Genomic DNA, 13,084 nt, shown 5'->3' on the forward strand with positions numbered 1-13,084 from the left:
GATACAAGTGGAGAATGGTTCCATGTGTGTGTATCTGTCACATGCTGTTACAAACCCTCTATGATATGGATGTCTATAAAATTCTACTTCCTGGACTTTTTACCCAGGTGGATTTCAAGAGGGAAACCAAGCTCATCATCCCTGGAGGGTGGGTCCAGGTATTATTTTCTCTCTCTTTGTCTTTCTCTCTCTCTGTCTTTCTGTCTCTGTCTCTGTCTGTCTGTCTCTCTCTCTATATATAATTTTTTCTTTTGCTGGGGAAACTGAAGCTTATGTACAAGTTAGGTGTGACAGGGAGAATATTTTTGGAATCTCTCCAGATGCATCTTTCCTTGTGGATCAACTAGCTTCTCTCTCTGCAACCTGTCCAGTGCTATGGCTTTAGAAAAAGCGACTTACAAAATACCACCTCAGAAAGGACATAAAAAGAGGGTATACAAAGAAGATCTAAAAAGCAATTCCTTACAGGTAATAGGAGGTTTTCCCTTCTATGCTGTTGACTGCTAAGCAAGAAAGGAGAATCAGGGACTCAGGTTTTCAGTATATGCATCCTGCTCAGAAGAGTCCCATTTCCCCCCATTACTGCTTGAAATTCTGGCAAAGGCTCTTTGCCAACATGTGAAGTGATTGAATAACTGGGTCTTGCCAAGTTGCTAAATAGATGAGGCAGAACTTTGACTCCTGGGGGTTCTAAAAATTCCTGTAGGCCTCACTGAGTGAATGTGTTGGTGCTTAGAAGACCAGAGAGTTGGCAGAGGCCTGAGGATGCACAAAGAACTGCAGTGGAGAAGACACTCCAGGGACAAATGGTCAGGACCAGAGTATGTGCCGGGAAAATGTTCAAAAGACCCTTCTAGACCCAGTGACCCATCAGCTCGGAGGGGACCAAACCATTCACTGAGGATCTAGAGGGCTTTGTCATGCCTTGACCTTTGCTGCCATGTGATCACATCAGCCCCCTCCTCCCCATTTTGGAAAGAGCAGAGGAAGAGAGGGGAAGTTAAAAAGAAGAATCCATTTAAAACGAGAAGAGACCAGAATAATAATATTGGCAACTTTAAAAAAGTGTTTTCTATCCCCTGGTACCCAGTGAGGTGATGTTTATGAAGGAGTATTAAACTGTGATAGAAAATAAAGAAGCTGCATATTCTTCATATATGTAGGTAGTATTTGGAGTTTCCAGCCCTGCTACCTGAGGGATGTATTGAAGCCTACCTAGGTGTGAGGGGTGCACCTTCAAACTCCATCTGGATCCTTAGGGCAAGGTTCTCTCCAGGTAGATCCAGTATCTGACATTTTGTTCTTGGATGTCAGCAAAACTTTGCTGCCCTACAAACAGTTGCTACCTATAAACTAACTTAGCCTTGGAGATTCCCAAAACAATAGAACTCTGTAAGCACTGGAGCAAAGGTGGCATTCAAGTTGGAGAAAGGGGAAAAAACCCATCTGACCTGAGTCCAGGAAAGGGTGTGATACGGGATGCCTGAGGGGCACGTGGGCAGACCACAGAGTGACTGGGGATGGGAAAGTGACCTCTATTAAGCTCATGGTATGGTCTTTTTCTCTGTGTCATTTCCATTATGGACTCAGAGGTTAGATGTTTAAAGCAGAAGAATAGGATTAATTTCCATGGGCTCACACTGAGCAGCGGGTCCTGGGTGGGCCAAAATGTAATGAGGCAGGTTTTGTTTTTGAAAACTCCACTCAATTCCATTAAAGAAAAATTTGGCTCTTTATGTAAGTTTTTTTTTTTTTTTAAATGTTCATTTGTGAGAGAAGGTGCAAGCAGAGGAGCAGCAGAGAGAGAGAGAGGGACACAATACGAAGCAGGCTCCAACACAGAGCCCAGTGCGGGCTCTAACTCCTGAACTATGAGATTATGACCTGAGCCGAAGTTAGATGCTCAACTGACTGAGCCACCCAGGTGCTCCAAAAGGAATTTGGCTCTTAAAGGTATCACAGCAGTAATAACAGTCAGAATTGGCAGATTCAACAGATGATTTCCGTGTATCAGTTAGAGCTAGGGCTCAAAAACCCTCAAATCTACAGAAGTAAACAAAATCTTATGACTGATTAGAGAGCTGAAGGTGATAGAGTAGAAATGAAATAATGAACCCTATTAACAAAAAAATAGACTTTACTGTATTTTAGACAATGCATTTTGGGACTATTTTTGAAAAAGTAAAAAAGCAACATTGCAATTATCTCAAATATGTGAGAACAATATAAATAAGTATTCCATATAAATTGCAAATAATGCACACAATATAAATATGTGTGAACAATATAAGTATTCCATATAAATTCCAAATAAACAAATAAATGCACACAATCCTTCCTGACCCTGAGCTCTTATATCGAGAAGTTTTTGCCTAAATTGTCAAGGTAATTGTCTCAGCTCTCTAGTTTACTTTTACTAGATTTGGAAGCCTCATGGGAGGAAGATGTGGTGCACTGGTATTTCCAGCTATACAAATGCAGTGTTAGTCATGATCATCCTCAGACCAACACGGATGGTTTGGGATATAGAAATATCCTATTGATTCCAACTGACATGCACGGTTTCTCTCAAAGTTCCTCATCTATGAAATGAACAGTAGGCATTTTCATGCACTGTGGAGGAAATGACCTCAGTATAATGACTGAGTAAGGTGCCACCTCATGCAGAGGATAGGGATAGACCAGTTGGGTCCAAGTCCAAGGCTCCTCTCACCTGCCCATTCACATTGTTTCAGCAAAAGCTATTGGCAGGACTGAAATAATTTTTAAACCATTAAAATGAAAACTCCTCACCTTTTCCATGTATGTAATCAATCAAAGGGGAAAAAAAGGAGGGGGTTGGGGCTTAGGTGGGAAAGGAAATAGAAATAGGAAAGGGAGAGTTGGGGGAATGATGGTAGGAGGAATAGGAAAATTTAAATTGTTTTACTCCAAGTAATTTCTAACTTCAAGATCAAAATACCATACATACATACGGAGATCTCCTCAACCTCACATCAGTAGGATGAACACTCATTTTGATTCGGTTCTCCAGTGCAGGGCTGGGCTGGTGTCTGTACATATGGACTCTCTCTCTCCATACCCTGTGTGACCCGCAGTGTGCATCCACTGGTCAGAGTGAGGGAGTGGACCTGATTTAGAGAGATGTCCACTGTTCCAAACACAAACTGAACTCCGAGACCTTGGCCTCATTGATTCTGGACTAGCTCACCCCTCATTTCCTAAATTGGATTGCATTAGCCAGCCAACATTTTTCTTAAACATCACCAGGAGAGAAAACATCGCAATTTATTACTGCCAACCTATTTCAATGTTGAGTGGAGTGTTTAACCTGAATCAATAGTGTAATTAATAAATGAATGTAGGTGAGCACTTCTGAGAACAAGGTTGAGAATTTCATTCTTAAAAAAAATAAATTTTTCCCTCCTAATCTCTTCCTGTCCTCATTTGCACATACCTTGTCTTCTGAATAAGTTTATTTCTGGAAGTAGTTAGAGATTTCAAACCGCAAAATCAGAGAGTCTCAGAAGCCAGTGTGCTTTATTTTTTATTTATTTGCCCTATTTCTTAATGTCTTATGCCCTCTGGTGGTAAAATCTGGGGACTTGCTGTGTTATCACTTGAATTCTCTAAAGCAAAACATTTCATTAAAATGAATTTAAAAAGCTTTCATCATAATTAGCTACTTGTTGTAAATACATATATTTTAAGAAACGAAAGAGCTTCAGCATAATTTGAGACTCAGAATAGGAAGTAAGTGTAGAGTACCGAAGATTCTTAGAGTTGGCCAAATTGCCCTCACCTTTCTGGAGAAGGGATTTCAGGCCTTTATCCTGTTCTTCATTTCTCCACCTTCCTCTTTAAAATCGAGAAGAAAACTTCAGAGTTGCACGTTAAGTACTCGTTACATGTGGGCCAACTCTTCTTTACTGTTCAATGACCTCTAATGACTTGGGCAGAAATAGAACTCCTTGATCTATTGCCTAGAACAACATATACGTAAAATTAGACTGTAAGACACTCAATGACCATTGGGGTCCAACCACAAGGAGTTTATTCATAGAAAAAAATACGTCACTACCTGGATCATATCCTATGAAAATGTGAGGATATATATAATACATATAATATCTTTCTATGTATATTTTTTACCTTTTCATAAAGCAGAATGTTTTTAACATCTTTATTTTGAGAAGAAAATATCCTCTTATTTTGAGAGAGTTAAGTTGTCCCTTTAAAACAAAATTTTGGGGGCTCAGTCACTTAAGTGTCTGACTTTGGCTCAGGTCACGATCTCACAGTTCATGAGTTTGAATCCTGCATCAGGCTCTGTACTGACAGCTGGAAGGCTGAAGCCTGCTTCGTATTCTGTGTCTTCCTCTCTCTCTACTCCTCCCCTGCTTCTACTGTCTCTCTTGCTCTCAAAAATAAAAGCAAAATTTTGTAACCACAGATGGAAGGGGTTTGAAATGGCTTTTCTTTCTTTTTAATATACATTTTTTTCAATTTTTCTTTTGAAATCGTTCCAGATTAACAAAAAAGTTGCAACGATGGTATGAAATACAATATAAAATTTCTATAACCTTTTATTCAGCTTCCCTAAATATTAACACTTTATTTAAATACAGCACAGTTTTCAAAATTAAGAAATTAATGTCATTGCAAAAGGCAAGAACTGCAACTTTACCAATGTCAATGCCTTGAGGTTGTCTGTGTGCTCCTTCCCAGTGCTCCTACCTTCCTCCTCTTTCTGAGGAATATGCTGACTTGATTATCATTTTCTGGCTATTTATTTTTGCTTTTCCTGCATATACATATATTGTTTAGTAATAAGTAATTCAGATTTGTTCTTGGGTGAGATAAAAATGCTATTATACTGTGTGTGGCCCTCAGAGACTTGTGGTTTTCGTTTAACATTATACACCTATGAGTCATCTCTCCTAAAGTATGCAACTGTATTTCCCTCACTTATGCTCATATATAAATTCTATGGTATGATTTGACAAAAGATGATTTATCTGTTTTCTCTTGATAGATATTTGGGTTGCTTTTGTTCATTTTTGTTTTATTGCAACTAAGAACCATGCAGGATCATTCTTACATAGTTCAACATCAGGAATGCAATATTTTGGGTAACCACTTAAATAGACCATAATACCATGTTAAGATTTTTGGGGGGGGGGGAGCTGATAGGTTAATAAATTAATGCTTTCGCCAAAAGAGAAAAATTCCTAGTGAAATTCCTTACATTGACTAGATGAGAGGAGGAAAACAAAAAAAGTCCATACCTCATTCTCCTCCTGTTTGTCTACTGTGGCAGCTGTATCGTTAATTATAGGGAGCTGAGTGGGAGGCTGACAAAGACTGACTGATGGGTAATAGCACCGGACTGGACCAGCAAGCCACGTAGACTTAAGAGAGCGAGCCTCACTGCACTTTACAGACTTCATACACACAGAAGACGGTACAAGATTTTTGGCTATAAAATTCAGAAACTCTCAGTTCTTTTCCACCTTCCAGTTTGCTTCCAGTGTGCAACCAGTGTGATCTTCCAGAAATGAAAATAGTTAAATGTCATCCCCCATCTTTAAATCTTTCAGTGGACTCACTTTGGGGTCTGAATAAAGGCAGACCTTCACGTGGCCCCTACTTCAGTCTCCAGGCATAGTTCCGTGCCATGATTTCCCACACTGACACTCTAGCCATCGTGAATACCTGCAGTACTTGGCCCCCTGCATCGCATTCAGACGGCATCTTCTCCAGGAGGCCTATCCGAATCCCTGCCACAAATACCCCTTGCATGCCTTCTGGATGGACTTGTTCTAACCTTTTTCATGTTCCATTTTATCACTGAATTGTCATTAAACTCTTGAGGATACAGGCTAATTTTAGATTCTAGATCCTAGTGCCATGCCTTACATAGTAGGTACTTCATATGTTGACTGACTGAATGGATATTATTTTCTTACCTTTTTTGATTCCATTGCATACTCTTATCTCTTCCATAGAATGTTTTCTTCCTGCATGGGAAGTGAGTTTCCTATATCCTCAGGATTGTCACCATCATGAGCCATGGATGGTCATAAACTTTCAAACTTCCAAGAGAAACCTCAAATCAGTGATCAGAGATTATTTAAGAAAATAATCAACTGACCTATTTCTTCCACTTTGCTTTCTGTATGGGAATGATTTGAAGCTGTCATTGGAATGAACAATTCCTGGCCTTTTATAAACTGCAAACCCAAAAATGTTCTTTGAAAGCTGATCATGCCATTTCTGTCAAAACCCTGGTCCAACACTGACAACTGATAATTTACAAGTATCAGATGTCTTCTCTGAACTGTTTTTTTTTTTTTTTTTTTTTGGCAGTGGTAAGAGCTAGTTTGTATTGAGCTCCATCTATGTGTTAGAAACACTTCTGAATACAGGGCATATGGATTACTTTATGCAGCAGACTTAATTTTTCACCATTTTACAGATGAAGAAGCTGAGGCATACAGAGGTTAAGTAACTTTCCCATAGTAATAAAAGGAAGGGAGATTAGATTTTCAGGGGGGCCAAATCCGGAGTTTATATTCTAAAATCGCAAAAGACCACTTTCTTCATCAATACTTCATCCTACCATACCTCCTGGACTGTGTAGTATTTTGTATGCCATGTGCATGTCTATTATTATCCTCCCAATAAGGTCCTAAGATCTTTCTTTAAAGGGAATGTCTTCTCTCTTTAGCCTCCACAATATGGAGTATAGTGCTAGACACGTTTCATAAAAACATGCTCAGTTGCTTTGCAAAGTTTAAATTCTCCCCTAGTATTAGGAAACTATATATAGGGTTTTAATAAGTTAAAATAAAGTAGCATATTTTTAAAATCTCTAAATTTGATCTAAGAAATGAATTTGTTTTTTTTTTTATATAATACAGTAGGAACTCAAGAAGGGGAGGAGATCCTCATGACATCACCCATCAACTGTCTCTCTTCTCTAACAGGCCTCTACATGGGTGTAATGGTGTTCTGATGATATTAATGAAACTGAGTGACTTTTGACCTATTTGCTTTGTATCAGCTGATTAATAAGCATTAATTTAACTCCTTATCTTTCATAGCTTCCTCTCCTGAGGGCAACGGCTGTTCTCTGAAGGAGAAGGAAACTTGGTGTTATTGTATGAAGGTATAACTGAATTCTTCTTTACCCCCAAGGTCACCCCCAACTAAGCTTCTATACTCCAACTCTCCTGTAATGATGTGTGCCTTTGTCACCTGGAATGCCACCCAATGCCTGAGAGGCTAAAATATTCCCTGATGCCACAGTGAATGGGGTTTGGGGATGGCATTGTGGTACCAACCATCAACTCCAAGAAAATAATAAACTTTTCATTACCTAGACCCTCTTTCCTTCATGCAGAAAGACCCAGCAGGCTACCAAACTTGCCTGTACATGTCTGAATTTATTGAATGGTATGTTTATAAAATCTGGTAATTCCATTATTCTCTCAAACCAATGTCAAACTCAAGAAAGCAAAAGGAAAATTAATTGTACATATTAAATTACTGCCTCAAAGCTTCTATAGTATAAGACTAAGTCTTGCCAGAACTTTTGCCACATTATCTTTTTTACTAATAAGTACTACTTCTAATCATTTTGGATTACAAAAATAATACATGCTTGTGGTCAAACTATTGGAAAAAATATTTTTTTAAGTGTTTACTAATTCATAATCTCTTCACCCAAAGATACTCACTGTTAATATTTTGGTATATTTTCTTTCTCTAGATAGTTGGATAGACACATTGTAAGATAGAAGCATAACTGCCAAATATCTATAGATAAAGATATAAATTAACACTGACTTAACCTTATTTCATGGACATTTGTAGATCATCTAAGATTCTTCATTGACCTTTTTAAGAAGGCTTCAAAATGTCTATTGATAACTACATAATGTTCTATTTAATGATTTGACGTTGCTGGATATTTTGATGCTTTCACTGAATTGAACACCAGCTTGTGCTTCCAAATCTTGTCTGAATAAGAGAGGAAAGTCAATCATGAGCTACATAAACACAGAGGGAGATTTTCTAAAGGAATGAAGCAACCTTCATCTGCCCAATGAAATCCTGGAATTAAAACATAAAGGAAAAGAAGTTCCTGTTTTGTAAAAGGCCCCAGAACTCAGATGCTTATCTGGATTTATCAAAGTGATTCAAGTCCAGTGGAGCTCTGTTCACGTCTAAAATCCCTCACTGCTGTGCAAGGGTAGGAAACTGACAAAAACACATCTTTATCAGATTTACAGCAACTTCATTTTCTTAGGCTGAGTTGCAGATATCACAAATACAACCTTCCACACAGTGCTTTGGCTGCTCCTGGTGGTTACCAGCTGGTGGGGGTACATCAGGGAACAAAAATCAGAGACAAAATTATGAGACATTCTCTGAACCTTAGAATAGGCACAGCCATATTACCTCTACTTATGCAAATAGTCTACCTTTTCTGTTGCTGTGTGAAGTAAACACCTGCTTTGAGATATATTTATCCAGAAAAATACTGGTGACTAATTTGTCACCTGAAAGATCACAGCTGAAAGGAATGAGATTAGTCCTAAAAGAAATTAGGTTGAGGGATGTAGCAAGAAAAACCAAAAAACTTCACTTTAGTGTTCAGTATAATGAAGTATACAAGGCTTTCAGAGCACGGAAGTGCAAATTAAAATATATGCTATGTTATTATACCTATTAAACTGAAAAGGATTAAAACCAATGGGGAGCAATGGAAACTCTCACACAGTGTGGAAAAGCACAGGGCAGTTATGTACTCTCTCATAAAGCTGAAAGTATATATGCTCTTAAATGGAGCTTAGTGAAAGCCAGAGAAAAAATTTAAGGTGTTTTTTGTCTTTTTTTTTAAATGTAATGAGATGTAAAAACATTCAGGGTCAAATGTCTTGCATCCTCACTGAGGCTCAGGAGAAAGATTCTGGCATGCTGGTGTGCAAGGGCTGAGCAGAGGAAGCATCTTTCTCAGGCACAGGTAATGCAGAGCGCATTGTCTATAGAGACTATAAAAACAGAAATATAACCAACTAAAAGTCATTCTGCTTTCTTATCACTTTGTGCCACCATTTCTAAACAATATTCCTCCCTGAATGAAAGTCTTTTTAAGTTTCTTATGATTAGTGTGGTAATTGTATATTTTTGAACTACCTCATCCTTTCAATATCATTGTTTTCTATGGAAGTTAATTCAGAGAACTTTTGGTGATTCAGTCAATCTCTAATACTCACGGAGTCGGCTACATAGTACCTCAGGGGATAATGGGATTGAAGGGAAATTTTCTAAAACAGTGTATTATACCAAACTGTTAGATAAAGGGAAGGAGTCAGTAGAATGGGAGGGATCAAAGAGAAGTCATGGTATATAATTCGTCAAAGTCTGTAGGCTTTTGTAGTTGTGGCTCCCTTTGACTCTGGGCCTCACCATGACTTTGCTTGACTACTGGGACAATAACACACGTGAGGCAAAGAGACATGTCAAGTGCTTGTACACAGAGGCTCACTCCCTTTTGGCCCTTGGGGGTGTTCCTGCAATCACTAACATGTGAATAGTCCCTGGATGTTCTAGATGATGAGTGACACATGGCCTGGCCACTTTTGTTACCCAACTGACATCAGGCTGATTTCCAGACATGTGAATAAGACTATTCTAGACCACTAAGTCCCAGGCAAGCCTCCACCTGGTCATGTGAGTGAGTACAGCTATAATTAGCCACATTGGCTCATGTGAGCAGAAACATCCAGCTTACCTTTAGACTTGTGAGGAACGCTGTATGATGTCTTAAGCCACCAAGTTTTGAGGTGATTTGTGACACAGCAGATACAAAGTCCTTGAATAGATGAGTAAGGATGCCATAGAAGACAGAGGTAGAAGAGACAGACTAATTTTGGATATGAGATAATATATATCTATGTTCAAATCCCACCTCCCACCCAAACACAAACACTTCTCCCTTATTTCCCATCAGGGTGAGGGAAAGAATGTTGGCTCTGAGCTGCAGTTGCCTAAATTTAAATCCTGGCTTTGTTCTTTACTGGCTGGGTGATGTTGGGCACACATCTTATTCATCTGTAAAATAGATGATAGTATTTACCTCACAAAATTGTTGAAAAGATTAAGTCATATTACATATCATAATATCATATGGATCATAATAAATGTTTTACATGTTAGCTAAATGGGTACCTGGGTGAAGATACAGCATAAATTTGACATGAAATGATAGGAAAGGTTGAGAAAGTATGTATCAGGTAACATCAGAATTTTTAAGACTGGGGGATTGAAGATACCTTCAGAAGGTAAAAGGTAGAATAATAAGAATCTGAGGATAAAGAAAATGAATGGTGGCCAAAATTTTAAGACGGTGATTATGGAAGAATTTAAAAAATGGTTGAGTAGCAGTGACAGTCTAATCAGAGTTAAAAAGAACAAATGCATGGAAGACACACTCGGCACAGTCCTGATTTTCTACAACAGTGCTCAGTATCTCGGGAGTAGAATGGGGGAGAGAAAGTAATGCGATCGTTGAGTGGCAGATTAAGAAAGAAATGGGATCATGGGAGCTAATACTAGAAATACTTGGCCATATAGCCTGAGTTGACCTGGAAGCAAGAGAGAGATCATAAGGGAACTAAGAGAACAGAATGGGGTCAAAGGGCAAAGAGTAGGAGTCCTATAGACCTCCTTGAAAGTTGGAAGCTGCAGGGTGTCTGGGTGGCATTGTGAGCACAAGGCCTGACTCGGGGCTTGAACCCACGAATCATGAGATCATGACCTGAGCTGAAACCAAGAGTCAGACACTTAACTGACTGAGCCACCCAGGTGCCCCAGAATCCTTATGTTTTAAAACTAGGAAAGGTTTCAGAGAATACCTAATCCAATTTTCTCATTTGGCTGATGAGAAAATTGAAACCTAGAGACATTTAATGACAGAGCCAAATGACTGGGATCCTGCCTGCCTTTGTCATTATTTGGTATTTTTCTACTATGTTATATGTATGTCCAAAGAGGAAGTAAGTTTCCTCAGGACAAGGACATCTTTGAATCTGTAGCATTTGCATGTTGGGATTCTCAATAAATTCTCTCCCACAGTGACAAGATGCTTTACCAAACTACATTAGACAGCAGGAAGAGAAATAAATCCTTGTGTAACAGATTTTACAATTTAAAAATAATTGTTTTTCAAACTCTTAGATGTATCAAGTTTTTTAAACAAAAGTATTTGAAAGGTTTTGTTATAGAAGATTTAAGTGTTTCCATCTTTTTAAAAAATTTTATTTAAATACAGGTTACTTAACAGTATAGTATTGGTTTCAAGAGTAGAACCCAGTGATTCATCACTTACATATGACACCCAGTCCTCATCCCAAGTGTCCTCCTTAATGCCCATCACCTATTTAGCCCATCCCCCCACCCAGCACCTCTCCAGCAACCCTTAGTCTGTTCTCTGTGTTTAAGAATTTCTTACGGTTTGCTTCCCTCTCTGTTTTTATCTTATGTTTTTTCTTCTTTTCCCCTATACTCATCTGTTTCATTTCTTAAATTACACATATGAATGAAATTATGATATTTATCTTTGACATTTCGCTTAGCATAATACATTCTAGTTCTTCCATCTTTGTTATTACAAGCAAAAGGAAGTTAATCAGCCTTAGCTTTGTTCCTTTAATTTACTGCTAGGGGTGGTCTTCTTTAGGATGTGCATGGACCAATTCTACCCAGTATAGGTTACAGATACTTGTTTGAATCCCAGCAGAGGAAACTTCTCCCATCTGACCCTTTTGCCAGTTATCCGGAAGAAGCGTACCTTTGTGGTTGCTGATTTTTAATTTTATTGTGGAAAAAAAGAGCATCAAAGAGCCAATTTAATAAGCAAAAATCTTTTATGCAATGCAACTTAATTTGATAATATGGATTGAAAATGGAAAAAACAAAAGCAAATATAAAAATATAAATTGGGAGCTAAACAAATATTACTAGAAATTACTAATTTCTTCAGTTTTGAATTTTACACACAAAAAATCAATCTATTACCCAAGATTATTCATTGCCTATAATATGTGACTTGTCATTCATGACCTTGAACAACTTCTCTGAACCCATTTGAAAACTGAGTACGGAGCCTGCTCTTTTCATTCCAAGTCCACCTGTGAACCTGTTAAGAAGACATTTCCCAGCATAGTTTAATCAAAGCTCACTGTGAACACTATCACAATTTAATCAACACTCTGTGTGCTCATTTCAAGATGGTGGCTCTGAAATCTCAGGGCAAGCTTGTGAGTGTCCTGAAATAGAGAAACTCTTCTAGTAATTCTTCCCCTGAGCTTAGTTGGGGCAGTCCAGTCATCTAGCCCTCCTTCCTACTCTCCACCTTCCTCCTTCCCCTTCCTCCCTCACAACAGAGAAATGACAGCCCCCACCCACTTGCAGTCAGTTCTCCTAATTCCACCCACAGCAATCCAAAACATAAAGAAAACACATGTGTTTGTTTAAATATGTAAGTTACAGACAGCATTTTCACAGAAAAATATTCTCACCCTTTTGGTGCTAGTCCTCTGTGTATTTTTCTTCCAGACTTCTTCTTCCCCACATGACTACAGTTTTTGCTGGCATTTCTCTGAAAGTATATTCAAGACCTTGTTAAGAGTCAGAAGAGCTCCCTGAGTTTGCAGGCAGCTTCCTGTGGGGCTGACGTTTTGCAGAATGCAAGCCTGGTGTGCAGAAGGTGGGCAAGGTGTTTGAAAAAACAGGAAGCACCTGTAAATGTGTGACTTTATTCCTGGAAGCAGAAGACTCCCTCTGAAATGGTGGTAGATGCTTCTTGCTGTTTCACCTATGAGCACTTTTGCTAAGCCTTTAAGTACTTTGAAGACTAAGAATGAGCTTCCAAATGGCAAGATTATTTACAAAGCCTGGTGTATCCATGGGCATGGTGGAAATCCATAGCTTTTTAATTTTTTTTCCTATGCAGCTTTCTCTTTTTGCTGGGAATATTGATTATTGATATGCATGGAAATTCAAGTAGGCTTTT

At 38.5% G+C, this 13,084-nt stretch overlaps 1 long non-coding RNA gene across 3 annotated transcripts in view; it reads right to left on the reverse strand.

The window, feature by feature from the left end:
* Positions 1-12,714, reverse strand: part of LOC144240821 (uncharacterized) — a 67,825-nt gene extending 55,111 nt beyond the window's left edge. For 2 of the 3 annotated variants that reach the window (XR_013337861.1, XR_013337859.1), the window contains exons 1-2: positions 12,591-12,714; positions 3,803-3,983 (exon numbers count right to left, since the gene is read on the reverse strand). This is a non-coding gene — a long non-coding RNA (uncharacterized LOC144240821). Of the gene's footprint in view, positions 1-3,802; positions 3,984-5,969; positions 6,083-12,590 lie in introns of those variants that run through there. The other variant, XR_013337860.1, reaches the window with a different exon arrangement.
* Between the last annotated feature and the right edge of the window lie 370 nt (positions 12,715-13,084).

This window comes from Crocuta crocuta, unplaced genomic scaffold (assembly GCF_008692635.1).
Source record: "Crocuta crocuta isolate KB4526 unplaced genomic scaffold, BGI_CrCroc_1.0 scaffold97, whole genome shotgun sequence".
In the NCBI taxonomy this organism is placed as follows: domain Eukaryota; kingdom Metazoa; phylum Chordata; class Mammalia; order Carnivora; family Hyaenidae; genus Crocuta; species Crocuta crocuta.